Source organism: Triticum aestivum, chromosome 3A (assembly GCF_018294505.1).
Source record: "Triticum aestivum cultivar Chinese Spring chromosome 3A, IWGSC CS RefSeq v2.1, whole genome shotgun sequence".
In the NCBI taxonomy this organism is placed as follows: domain Eukaryota; kingdom Viridiplantae; phylum Streptophyta; class Magnoliopsida; order Poales; family Poaceae; genus Triticum; species Triticum aestivum.
The window spans coordinates 218,422,971-218,438,424 of NC_057800.1; positions in this window are offsets into that span (position 1 = coordinate 218,422,971).

Genomic DNA, 15,454 nt, shown 5'->3' on the forward strand with positions numbered 1-15,454 from the left:
GTACGTCACTACATCGATGTCATGCATGTAGAGAAGAATGTATGTGAAAGCATCCTTGGTAGTCTGCTCAAGACTAAAGGTAAAAGAAAGGATGGTGACGGTTCACGGCTCGATATGCTTGCTGATCAATCAAAACACAAGAGTGAAGCAGAAGATGATGACAAATTCATCAAAGCTCGCCAGAGTTACAGTTTCAGTACAAAACAAGCAACACAATTCTTCACCTATTTGTTGTCAGCTAAGACACTCTCTTCCTACTGTGCAAACATCAGAAGTCTCGTGGATGTGAGCTTAGGTAAAATGAAGTTGGGACACATGAAGTCACATGATTGTCACGTAATGTTGACACAAATCCTCCCGATGGCCATCAGGAATCTGATGGACAAAAATATAAGAAACACACTCATTGACCTCTGTGATTTCTTCAACAAACTACAGCAGAAAGTTGTAGATCCTGAAGAGCTGGATCATATGCAAGATGATATTGCAAGAATATTTTCCAACCTAGAGATGTTTTCCCCCTCGTCTTTCTTTGATGTCATGGTCCATCTCACTTTGCACCTTGTCGACGAGATAAAGTATTGTGGTCGTGGGTTTCTTCGCAACATGTATCCCTTTGAGCGGTTCATGGGAATACTAAAGCGCTTTTGTCAGAACCGAAACCATCTAGAGGCAAGCATCCTACATGGTTATATCGCGGAGGAGGTGGTTGAGTTTTTCATCGAATACATGAAACAAAGACCTATAGGTTTGCCCCTCTATTGCCACGAGGGAAGGCTGAAAGGTAAGATGGTCCTTGCTGGCATGCAAATGGCTGCACCCGCAGAATTGGCAGAGAAAGCCCATTTGAAGGTACTGCTTAACAGCCTAGTTCTCAGCGCTTATGCCAAAGAACACTTGGCGGAGATACGCCAAAGCTTCTCACCAATGGTGCCTTCATCAGATGTGGAGATGAAGGAGCACACTAAGAACTATATCGAATGGCTGAAGAATCATTTGGCACAAGGATCCATCGATGACATTGCTACATGGTTGGCACAAAAGCCATCACCTACGATGTTGACATACCAAGCATATGAAATAAATGGATACACGTTCTACACTGAGGAACATGATCAGAAGACCTCATATCAGAACAGCTCTGTTCGAATAGAATGCATGGCTGTAAATGAAGCTGATAAAAGGGTATACTATGGAACCATCAAAGATATTTGGGAGCTTGACTATGTTAAGTTAAGGTGGCATTATTCAGGTGCACATGGATCGCTCTTGGTCAGGTAAGGATTGATGAGTACTGGAAGACCTATGTTAACAGGACAACGATGGCATATCACGCGGACACATTCATTCTTGCCATCGATGCTAACCAGATTTTCTTTGTGGAAGACCCCTTGCATAAGAACTGCCATGTAGTGATGCATGGGGAAGAGAAGGGTACTGGGTGTCGACGATGTTGCCGATGAGGACGAGTACGATGAATTTGATGAGTTGCCAACCAAGGGATCACACACCCGTGTAATAGAGAAGCGTAAAATCATCAGAAAACCCAAGTTCATTCGGGGTCAATGTAATGATCCCAGTTCCCCCATGTACATGGGAATTAAGCTGTAAGATTAGTCTTTATGCCTACCCTGCAACTTAATTCGTTCAATTTAGAACTTTCGTGTGTACTGAATTTGCGGGTTATGCCTAGTTTGATGTTGATGTAATAATCGTTAATATGTTGACGTTGATATGCTGTCAGCTCAGGCAATGAATATGAACTATTTTTGTTATTATTATTATTATATCATAGAGGTAGCACACTCAATTGATCTCACTATAGTATGTGTGAACAAAAATATGCAATCTGGTTTGTGAATAACACATGGTTCGTTGATGAAAGCCGTGTGCCAACCAAACCCCGCCCACAATCTGAGTCGTGCTTTCTGATTGGCCAGATCCCAAACCCCATGGATCGTACGTCTGCACCGTTGGATGCTCCCGGATCGAACGACGATCCTCATCCCTTTCGACAGCACATGCAGTTCCGGTTGTAATTTTATTTTTATGCACAAAATGCATGTTAATCTCAAAAAATGTCTTAAATATAGCTAATGATACCTGAAATGCGCCAGAAAATCATACCCGTGGTATAATGGTGATTGCGTACCATGGAAATTTTTATGAGGCCAAATGATGAAGTCACATGCCACAGGAGTTTGAATTGACACGTCTCCTTTTGGAAACCATGATCCTTCATGTGAGATGCTCCAGTTTGGAAGGAGCGGTCATCAAAACTTGTGCCATACTTTACCAATTTTTTTTCCACGGGGTCGTGAGAGCACGTGTCAGGACCCCGACTCGATGTCACATCGATCTAGCCGGTAACACTTCATATCACTTTGCGGCCTCACGCACGGTATTCCCACGGGTGTCGCCTTACCTTTGCCCGGGACCGTTTGCGCCTTTTGGCTCACGTATATGATAGTGTCGCTAGCATCCATATGATAAAGAGCCCGGGCTGACATGACTAGTCGTAAACCCAAAGTGGCACAGACTTACAGGGACAGGCATCCATGACCCAGCTTCGAACGTGTCGGTCATCAGCAAGTGGGTCCGGGCTATAGCACTGGGCTAGCAGGACTCCGGTAAACCGGGCTGTAGCGGGCTAACAGGACTCCGGTACTCAAAGCGTGACATTTCCCCGAAGGGACAGACACAGGAACGAAGAAGGACACATGCCGGCCAGCCTAAGTGTTCCAGAGCAGTAGCAAGCTACCATGGCTCAGCGGTAACACTAGGAGACATTTCCCGGTAAGAGAGGCTACTAAAGATAAACAACTAGATAGTCAGATCCCACACATACCAAGCATTTCAATCATACACACAATATGCTCGGTATGTGCAAATACAACGAAGCATCACAACATGACTCTATGACACAAGTACTTTATTTAAGGCTCAGGGAGCCATACATATCATACACACAGGTACGGGTCTCACGACCCAACATACAAGTCATACAGTCATACAAGCCAACAGCGGAAGTACTTTGTCTGGGTACAGACAACTAGTAAAAAAAAGAGGCTTGGAAGCCTAACTATACTATGTGGTCCATCACAAGCTCAGGGTCACCACCTGGGTCTTTAGCCTACTCGTTGATGTCAACGTCTACATAGAACCCATCAGAAGGGGTTGCAGCATCTTCTGTAAAAATGTAGATTATAGCAACATGAGTACAAAGGTACTCAGCAAGACTTACATCAGATCCTACATACATGCATAGTATCAAGAAGGGTCGGTGGAGTTATTGCAGCAAGCCAGCTTTGACTCTTGGCTAGACTATCCTACGATACTCCAACTTGAAATAGTTTTGCGCACACGAGTCCACTACTCACCACTTCAATACACTACCGAGGATCCACCTCCGTCTTCCTATGGAAGAGCCATCCTCGGCACTCACACTTATCTTGAGGCTTTTAATAGTTTCCATTTACTTGTCTATGAACTGTATAGGCAACCAAGTAGTCCTTTACCGCGGACGCGGCTATTCGAATAGATCATGTTAACCCTGCAGGGGTGTACTTCTTCATACATGTTTCCACCACTTAGCGTCTGCACACGACATGTGCTCGGCAGACTTCAAGCGAAAGCCGACGTGGGTGTAGACCACGACCTACCTAAACACTTAAGCCTCTAGTCCAGGTTTATCGCCTATTCAGGTTCCATCCGCAGGGAGTCCGGCCGAGGTTTCCCATACGGCCCCGAACGATGTGAACAGGGTTCCCGAGATACCTAACGGGTATTCGGTACACCCGGCCACGTACCTACCGCATCACAGCCCACCCCTACGGTCAGCGCTGTCCACGGCCTCCAGTAGGCTACAAACACCAGAAACTACTTGCAACTCCTGGACAGAGAGCTAGGGTGAATAAGAAGTCGAGCGGGGTCATATTTCAGGGCCCAATGTATGGTAGTAGCTGATTCTTAAATCACACATACAGATCTCAGTGCTTAAGGTCGGCTTCAATGAAACAACCCACCATGTACTCCTACATGGCCTCTCATCGATACCTTTACCAAATCGTGTTCACCACACCACTCTCATTACCGACATAATCATTTCACTCTAGCCCATCACCCAGATGAACCAGACCTGACACGACTCTAAGCATAGCAGGCATAGCAAGGTAGGAACAACACATACATATGGCTCAATCAACTCCTACACATGCTAGTGGGTTTCATCTAGTTACTGTGGCAATGACAGGTCATGCAGAGGAAATGGGTTCAACTACCGTAGCACACAGCAGTTTGAATCGCGTTGTCTTAATGCAGTAAAAGAGAGCAGGAGCGAGAACATGGGATTGTATCGATATGATCAAATGGTTGGTTGCTTGCCTGATGGTTCGTTGCACGGATACGGTTCTTCGTTAGGGTAATCACGGTACTCCTCGGGAACAGATCCTGTCGCAAAGGACACCGATACACAAACATCACCAAACAATATGCAACAATATGATGCATGCATGGAACATGGCAATATGAGTGTGTTGGGCTAATGCAACTAAAACCAGATGGGTTTGAACAAATTTGAATCAAAGATTCAAATTCCAAATTCAAATATGGCCTTTTAAAGTGCTTTTCCTTGTTCTGATTAAAACATCAATTTAACTTGTTTGATCATGCATGAAAATAGTACAGATGGATAGATTGGATTTTTCTGATCATTTTTCATATATAATTTGTCCAATTTGGAGTTACAGAATAAAAGTTATGAATTTTTGAAGTTTAAATAATATTCTGGAATTTCCTGATTTAATTTAAATCCAGAAATTCAATTACTGCGTCAGCCTGACGTCAGTGTGACGTCAGCAGGTCAACGGAACTGGTCCAGGTCAAACCTGACAGTGGGTCCCGCATGTCAGGGTGATTAATTTAATTAAAACTTAATTAAAACTAATCCTGTTTAATTAGCAGGGCTGGGCCCCACCTGTCATTGACTCAGGGGAGTCAACCAGGGCCCACCCGTGGTCAAAGTCAGTGTCGGCTGCCGGCGTTTAGTCGCCGGCGAGCCCGACGCGGCGGCGGTAGTGGTTTTGGTCGTTTCGGCCACCAAATGGACCGCGGAGGCCACCGGAGTGGAGCTGAGGACAATCTGCAGCTCTTGGCGGAGTCCGTTGGGGTCGGGGTGGCCGGAGTCGACGCCGGCGACGACTTTGGCGGCCACCGAGGGTCGGTCGGAGGTGAACTTGGTGCTAGAGGGTTCGGTGAGGCTCGTGGAGTGGCTAGCTAGGTGCTGTGGAACGCGGTGAGCAAGATGGACACCATCTTGTGGCCGGAGGATGACCGGGAGCACGTCGGCGACGAGGTCCACGGCGGTGGGTGCGGTTGAGCTCCGGGAGGTTGCTACACGGCTCGGGAGCAAGAACGGAAGGGAGGGGAAGATGTCTAAGCTCACAGTGAGTGCGACGGAGTCCTTGGTGCGGTCGGAGATGGACCGGAGCGACGACGGCGTTGAAGGGGATCTCCGGCGACGGTGAGCTCGGGCGAGGTCGGTGCGGTGGTCTCGGGCGTTGCGAGCGCTCGGGGCTCGGCTGCTCGATGAAGTGGACAGCGGCGGAGCTCCTCGACACGGTGAGACGGCGTGGAGACGACGGGGAGCACGGCTACGACGGTGGTGCGGCGATGGTGGCGTCGGCCATGGCTGGGGCGTGCGAGGGGGAGGAGCTGGAGAGGAGAGGGGGTGTCTGGGGGGTTCGGGGGAGAGAGGGAGGACGATCCACGTCGTCACCTGGCGAGGGGAGCGGCGAGGCGGCGAGCAGGTGCGTGGCGCACGCCGCGGTCGCCGTCGGGCACCTGCCTGCCTGCCTGGCCGGCAAGCAGCTCGCTGGAGCGGTGCTGGGCTGGGCCGGCAGGTGGGCTGGCTAGTGGGCTGCGGTGGCGCCAGGTAGGGTTTTCCCTTTTTTTTCTATTTCTGTTTTTATTTAATATATCTGCAACTTTGTTGAATTAAATAAAATACCTAGACAACTCCAAAAATCACCAAACTACTCCTGGTCCATAGTTGGATTATTTCCAACATGAAACATTTTAGTTTGGAGATATTTGAGCATTTAAATATTTTATATAATTTTAAATGCCCAAATTCAAATAGTTATGATTTAATTCAAAAACCCTAGGATGGCCTAGGAAAATGTGCACCACTTTTGCAGAGGTTCTGAACCAAGACAAAAATGATGGGCATTTTAGAAGGGCATTTCAGGTTCATTGAAAATTATTTTAGTAAACCCTAGTTGGTTTCAGAGGGGACTGGGGGTTCTGTCATCCCCATTTCAAGTTTCTGCTGAAAGAGTAAACATGATGCAACACTCTAATGCATGACTAGCTAGGGTGTGACAGCACGCCACGGGCACACATCGATTTTGATGATGTCCGAACTCCATCTGAATTCCCTGTAATTAAAATACCAACTAGGCCTACACCCAGTGGCCGCACCTCGCGGCCGAAATATTTGAAACTTCTCCCCGCTTCTCAAACAAAGGGATGAAAACTCACAAAGCGACACACAAATGATCTGTACACCTTCTTTGCTAGGCTGATAGGAAGGGGGTATCATAACTAGTATCATGCATGCCAACTAGGCAATTTTGATGAGCTGTCATAGAATTAAATGAAGAAAGAGAGGGTTAAGTATCATATCATGAAACCGTATCATAATAAATGCTATGCTACTATGTGTCATGCATGACAATAAATAAAGTACTACATGATACTACTCTATGATACTATGCATTACTAGCCAAAGTGGGAGTAACTTCAACAGTAACATCGAGTCCAACTCAGCAAATTTGCTTATGTGGCAATGAGTTAATGAGGAGAGAGGTAGTTTGAGTAACTTAGCTAGTTACTTTAACATCACATGTCCCAGTGCAATATGGGTCTATAACCTAATAAATGAGGCTTTACATGTTACCATACTTATGTTACTACCCACTATGAAGGTAGTTATAACATAGTCTAGGGATATGTGTATGTTACTAGTGTATGTTACTCTTCATTGTGGCTAGTCTTAGAGCAAGTACAATAGAGTGACATAAGCAGGCTATAAGGAATAGAATAGTATATACTCCCTCCGTCCAGGTTTATTAGGGCTCTGAGCCATTGAGTACGATTCCAATTTATAAGGCCCGTCGTCTAAAAATCAGCTCAACAACGCCTAAAAGGAAAGAGCTTTAATGCCACACTAATTAAATTGGGCATGCATGCATTCGTTCATGGGCTGGGATTGGACAGTGCTTGGTGCATGCAGGCATGGGAGAGAGAGCGAGCGTGAGAAGCGGAGCTGGTTGCTGTGTTTTGAGGAACAACTTCAGTTACTACGAAATAAATCAAACCACGTCTTGGTTCTGCTGCTTTGGCTGAGAGGCCCAATAAACCCGAACGGAGGAAGTATGTGCTTATTAGTTGGAGGAAAGAGAAGAGAAGCGGGCTCTTGGTTTGTAGAGCCAGCTGCAACACGAGACCCAATACACTTTGTAAGGATGTAAGGTGGGCCAACTATTGATAAACTAGTACGTATTAAAAATTATTATTGTACATGCCGGCTAAGAGGTTGGCTGTATATGACATGAAAACTTCTTATAGCCGACCGTAGGCTGTATTATTAACCATGCTCTTAGTGAGGCAGCTAGTATATCATAGACTAGATAGTATCATACTCCCTCCTTTGTGGTTTATAGGGCTCAATTCAACAATCTCACCAACCAAGGTAGATGGTGAGTGGTGGAATACTTTTTGTAGTTTGAAAAAACACCCAATTAATGCTTTTGTTTTCCTCAAAAAATTATGTTTACCAATGTATTAATTGCAATGCATGCATGCATAAAGTACATGCATTGGTCAATTTTCTCTTAATACTTGCATGCAATGATTTAATGCACCTTGGAATCTGAACATGTGATGGGAATAACCAAATTGAGCCTTCTAAAATGGAAAAATTAAAATTTTGAGATAAGCCTATAAACCGGAAAGGAGGGAGTATATATGCATGATACTAGTATATGATCGGTAATACCTCTATAATGTGCGCATGCATAGTATCATAAGTTAGTATCTTAGGTTGGCTTATTAATTGCCATGCATGACACAAAGTAGTACAACATTTAATATGATACGGTATCATGATATGATACCACACCCTCTCTTTCCTCATTTAACTATGTGCCACATCATCCAAAAAGTCTAGTTGGCATGCATGATACCGCTTGATACTCCCATATTACGATCAGCCTTAGGGTGGCCATAGTTGGGGTATCATAGCCGGTATCATGCACTTGGGAATAGAAATTATGATGATGTGGAAAAGAAGCAGTAACATAGGTAGATACCGTAACATATATAATAAATGATATACTACTTTGTGTCATGCATGACCATAAATACGGTCATCTATGATATATACTACTTTATGATACTATATATGCACTATGAAGGTACGTACGTAGTATCATACACTAGTATCATATGCATGATATTATATATAGTATATGATACTCCACACTATATAAGGCTGACCATAGTGGAGGTATCATAGCCGACGATATCATGCACTCGGAAATAGCAGGTATGCTGATGTGGCAAAGAATTAAATATATATATATATAGAGGGTTAGAGTAACATATAGGTAGATACCGTATCATGTTAAATGTGATGCTAATTTGTGTCATGCATGGAAATAAATATGATCTATGATACTATACTCTATGTACTCCCTCCGGTCCTTTTTACTCTGCATATTAGAATTCTCTGAAGTCAAATTTCACAAAGTTTGACCATATCTATATGGAAAAATATCAACATCTGCCATGCTAAAGTTATACAATATGAAACTTTAAGTCATGACACATCTATTGGTGTTGATTTTAGATTGTGAATGTTGGTACTTTTTTCTATAAAGTTGGTCAAACTTTACGAGGCTTGACTTCAGTCAAATCTTATATGCGAACTAAAAAGGACCGGAGGGAGTATTATACTATGCGCTATAATTAATTAAAGGTAGTATCATACACTAGAATCATATATATATATATATATGCATGAGACTAGCTAGTACATGACACTCTCCACTATGAGTAGCCTAAGTATATATAGCCTAACTAAAACACCCACATGTAGTTGTAGTAGGGTTTTTGACTTTAATTAATTATATGCACTAAAATGCAATGCAATGTAAGTGCAAAAAATGACTTAAACCTAGCAGACGATCGACCTGAAATGGGCCAGAACGATGTAGCTACTAACTGACGATTTGTAGTCCGAAGTGCCGCATATCCTTTTGGAAACTATGATCCTTCTGGTGAGATGCTCCGGTATGGAAGGTGCGAGCACCAAAACATATGCCAAACTTTACCAAATTGTTTCCATGCGATCGTGAGAGCATGCGACAGTGACACAATGATTTTCATTATTTTTCAGACTCTATATGCATTTTCTGAAATTAAAATACCAACAAGGCCTACGCCTCTGGCCGCACCCTACGGTTGAACTGTTTGAAGTTTTTTCCTGTTTCTCGCACAACGAATGAAAACTCACAAAGCGACACACAAATGATCTTGCTAACATGCACGTGTAGTTGCGACTATATATACATACAAACGAGATTTTTTTTGCATATTCAAAGTTTGAGATTGCTAGCGAGGCCTACCGCCTGGTAAAATGTACCAGAAAATTAAACCATAGGGTACAATCGCGATTTCTTATCGTGCAAAAAATTGGAGGCGAAACGATGAACTCATGTTTTCATTCAAACAAAAATATGATGTTAGGTAATGTAAATGTTTCAAATAGCACACGGTTCACTCACGAAAGCCGTGTGTCCACTAAACCATGGCCGATACCCCCCCTTTGCCACGTGCGCGATTTGAGTTGTGCGTTCTGATTGGCCAGAACCCAAACCCCACGGATCGTACGTCTGCACCATTGGATTCTCCTTGATCGAACGACGATCCACATCCCTTTCGACAGCACATGTAAATTTTCAAATAGACCCTCGCAAAAAACAGTTTTGAAATAGCACACGGTTCACTCACGAAAGTTGTGTGCCTACTAAACCATGGCTTATGCCCCCTTTGCTGCGCACGCGATCTAAGTCGTGCGTTCTGATTGGCCAGAACCCAAACCCCACAGATCGTATGTTTGCACCGTTGGATGCTCCCAGATCGAACAAAAATATGCATCCCTTTCGACAAGAAATGCAGTCTGGATAGGATTTGATTTATATGCCAAAATGCACGGTAAATGCCAAAATATGTCTTACATATAGCACACGAGACCTGCAATGCACCAGCAAATCAAACCCGTTGTATAATTGTGATTGCTTACGTGGGAAAATTTAGAGGCAAAACAATGAACTCACGTCTTCATTTCAAAATTAGTACGTCTTCATTTCAAGCAAAATTATTCTCTTTGTGCACACGAGCGCTTAGAGGTAAACGTTTACATAGGCCTTTCTGTGCGGCGACCGGGGTTAATTTTCACCTTTTTCACCTAGGCCGCCAACACCCCCCACCGCCCACCCGCGTTTCACTCAACTAGTCCACCCAATCTCCATCCCCAGCTCCCCTCCCCCAGGTCCATATTAGAACCCTCTCTGGCGCCGCCGTGCTCACCCCGACCGTGTGCCCGCTCTTCGGCGTCAAGCCTACCTCCACTGCCGTTCCCAACACGTGGCCGCCCGTGCCTCGCCGTCTTCATTTGCTCGTGAGCCACCCTCGAGCATATCGATGTAGTAACTCTCGCCTCTCCTGTGGTCCAGCCGGGGTTGCATTAAGAAGCCTGTTAATTATTTCTCTCCATCGCATTGAGGCATATTTCTATTGGGGATCGTAGCAGAAATTTAAAATTTTCTACGCATCACCAAGATCAATCTATGGAGTAATCTAGCAACGAGGGGAAGGGGAGTGCATCTACATACCCTTGTAGATCGCTAAGCGGAAGCGTTGCAAGAACGTGGATGAAGGAGTCGTACTCGTAGCGATTCAGATCACGGTTGATTCCGATCTAAGCGCCGAACCACGGCGCCTCCGCGTTCAACACACGTGCAGCCCAGTGACGTCTCCTATGCCTTGATCCAGCAAGGGGAGAAGCAGAGGTTGGGGAAGACTCCGTCCAGCAGCAGCACGATGGCGTGGTGGTGGTGGAGGAGCGCGGAACTCCAGCAGGGCTTCGCCAAGCACTATGAGAGACGAGGAGAGAGAGGGGTAGGGCTGCGCCAACAAGGAGATCGAATCGCGTCTATTGCAGCACCAATAGCTCAAGTATATATAGGGGAAGGGGAGGGGCTGCGCCCCCATCTAGGGTTCCCTCTCTAGGGGTGGCAGCAGCCCCAAAACCCATCTAGGGTTGCGGCCAAGGGGGAGAGGGGGAGGCGCACTTGGGGTGGGCCTTAGGGCCCATCTGCCCTAGGGTTTGCCCCCTCCCCTCTAGGAGGCGCCTTGGGCCTTGGTGGGAGGCGCCCCAGCCCACCTAGGGGCTGGTCCCTTCCCACTATTGGCCCATGTAGGCCTCCGGGGCCCGTGGCCCCTCCGGGTGGACCCCCGGACCCCTTCGGTGGTCCCGGTACACTACCGGTGATGCCCGGAACACTTCCGGTGGCCAAAACCATACTTCCTATATATTAATCTGTACCTATGGACCAGTCCGGAACTCCTCGTGACGTCTAGGATCTCATCCGGGACTCCGAACAACATTCGGTAACCGCGTACATACTTTCCCTATAACCCTAGCGTCATCGAACCTTAAGTGTGTAGACCCTACGGGTTCGGGAGTCATGCAGACATGGCCGAGACAACTCTCCGGTCAATAACCAACAGCGGGATCTGGATACCCATGTTGGCTCCCACATGCTCAACGATGATCTCATCAGATGAACCACGATGTCAAGGATTCAATCAATCCCGTATGCAATTCCCTTTGTCTATCGGTACGATACTTGCCCGAGATTCGATCGTCGGTATCCCGATACCTTGTTCAATCTCGTTACCGGCAAGTCTCTTTACTCGTTCCGTAACACATCATCCCGTGATCAACTCCTTGGTCACATTGTGCACATTATGATGATGTCCTACCGAGTGGGCCCAGAGATACCTCTCCGTTTACACGGAGTGACAAATCCCAGTCTCGATTCGTGCCAACCCAACAGACACTTTCGGAGATACCTGTAGTGACCTTTATAGCCACCCAGTTACGTTGTGACGTTTGGCACACCCAAAGCACTCCTACGGTATCCGGGAGTTGCACAATCTCATGGTCTAAGGAAATGATACTTGACATTAGAAAAGCTTTAGCATACGAACTACACGATCTTTGTGCTAGGCTTAGGATTGGGTCTTGTCCATCACATCATTCTCCTAATGATGTGATCCCGTTATCAACGACATCCAATGTCCATGGTCAGGAAACCGTAACCATCTATTGATCAACGAGCTAGTCAACTAGAGGCTTACTAGGGACATGGTGTTGTCTATGTATCCACACATGTATCTGAGTTTCCTATCAATACAATTCTAGCATGGATAATAAACGATTATCATGAACAATGAAATATAATAATAACCAATTTATTATTGCCTCTAGGGCATATTTCCAACAGTCTCCCACTTGCACTAGAGTCAATAATCTAGTTCACATCGCCATGTGATTAACACTCACAGGTCACATCGCCATGTGACCAACATCCAAAGAGTTTACTAGACTCAATAATCTAGTTCACATCACTATGTGATTAACACTCAATGAGTTCTGGGTTTGATCATGTTATGCTTGTGAGAGAGGTTGTAGTCAACGGGTCTTGCCATATTCAGATCCCTATGTATTTCGCAAAACTTTATGTCATATCGTAGATGCTGCTACCACGTTCCACTTGGAGCTATTCCAAATTGTTGCTCCATTATACGTATCCGGTATCTCTACTCAGAGCTATCCGGATAGGTGTTAAGCTTGCATCGACGTAACTCTTTACGTCGAACTCTTTATCACCTCCATAACCGAGAAACATTTCCTTATTCCTCTAAGGATAATTTTGACCGCTATCTGGTGATCCACTCCTAGATCACCTTTGTACCCTCTTGCCAGACATGTGGCAAGGCACACATCAGGTGCGGTACTTCAGCATGGCATACCGTATAGAGCCTATGACAAAAGCATAGGGGACGACCTTCGTCCTTCCTCTTTCTTCTGCCGTGGTCAAGCTTTGAGTCTTACTCAACTTCACACCTTACAACTCAGGTAAGAACCCCTTCTTTGACTGATCTATTTTGAACTCCTTCAAAAACATGTCAAGGTGTGCGTTCTTTGAAAGTATCATCAGGCGTTTTGATCTATCTCTATAGATCTTGATGCCCAATATGTAAGCAGCTTTATCCAGGTCTTCCTTTGAAAAACACACTTCAAACAACCGTTTATGCTTTCCAGAAATTCTACATTATTTCGAATCAACAATATGTCATCCACATATACTTATCAGAAATGTTGTAGTGCTCCCACTCACTTTCTTGTAAATACAAGTTTCTAGCAAACATTGTATAAACCTAAAAGCTTTGATCACTCCATCAAAGCATATATTCTGACTCCGAGATGCTTGCTCTAGTCCATAGAAGGATTGCTGGAGCCAGCATACCTTTTAGCATCCTTAGGATCGACAAAACCTTTTATTGTATCACATACAACTTTTCTTACGAAAACTGGTAAGAAAACTTGTTTTGACATCCATCTGTCAGATTTCATAATCGAAAAATACAGCTAATGCTAACATGATTCCGACGGACTTAAGCATCGCTACGGGTGAGAAATTCTCATCGTAGTCAACTCCTTGAACTTGTGAAAAGACTCTTTCCCACAAGTCGAGCTTCATAGACGGTAACATTACCGCCCACGTCCGTCTTCTTCTTAAAGATCCATTTATCTCAATGGCTTGCCGATCATCGGGCAAGTCCACCAAAGTCCATACTTTGTTCTGATATATGGATCCTATCTCGGATTTCATGGCTTCTAACCATTTGTCGGAATACGGGCCCACCATCGCTTCTCCATAGCTCGTAGGTTCATTGTTGTCTAACAACATGATATCTAAGACAGGATTACCGTACCACTCAGGAGTAGTACATATCCTTGTCGACCTACGAGGTTCGATAGCAACTTGATCCGAAGCTTCATGATCACTATCATTAACTTCCTATTCAACAGACGTAGGCGCCACAGAAAACATCTTTCTGTGTTGCATCACTCTCTGGTTGAAGTAAAGGTTCGACAACCTCATCAAGTTCTATCTTCCTCCCACTCAATTCTTTCGAGAGAAACTCCTTCTCGAGAAAGGACCCGTTCTTAGCGACAAACAATTTGCCCTCGGATCTGAGATAGAAGGTATACCCAACTGTCACCTTTGGGTATCCTATGAAGATGTGTTTGTCCGCTTTGGGTTCGAGCTTCTCCGGCTGAAGCCTTAAGCATCGCAGCCCCAAACATTAAGAAACGACAACTTTGGTTTCTTGCCAAACCAATGTTCATACGACGTCGTCTCAACGGACTTAGATGGTGTCCTATCTAAAGTGAATGCAGCTGTCTCTAACGCATAACCTCAAAATGAAAACGGTAGATCGGTAAGAGACATCATAGATCGCACCATATCTCATAAGGTTCGATTACGACGTCCGGACACACCATTACCCTGTGGTGTTCCAGGTGGCTTCAACTGTGAAACAATTCCACAATGTCTTAAGTGATTGCCAAACTCATAACTCAGAAAATCCCCTTTGATCAGATCGTAGGAACATGATCTTCTTGTTATGATGATTCTTAACTTCACTCTGAAATCGCTTGAACTTTTCAAACGTTTCAGACTTGTGCTTCATTAAGTAAATATACCTATATCTACCCAAATCGTCAGTGAAGATGAGAAAATAGCGATATCCACCGCACGCTTCAATTCTCATTGGATCACACGCATCAGCATGTATGATTTCCAACAAGTCACTTGCCCGTTTCATTGTACCTGAAAACGGGGTCTTAGTCATCCTGCCCATGAGGCATGGCTCGCATGTGTCAAGCGATTCAAAATCAAGTGACTCCAAACATCCATCGACATGGAGTTTCTTCATGCATCTTACGCCAATATGACCTAAGCGGCAGTGCCACAAGAAAGTGGTACTATCATTATTAACTCTACATCTTTTGGCGTGAACATGTGTATTACCACGACCGAGATTCAATGAACCATTCACATAGGGTGCATGACCATGAAAGGTATTATTCATGTAAACAGAATAACCATTATTCTCTAACTTAAATGAATAACCGTATTGCAATGAACATGATCTAATCATATTCATGCTCAACGTAGACACCTGATAACATTTATCTAGGTTCAATACTAATCCCGAAGGCAGATGGAGCGTGCGATGGTGATCTCATCAA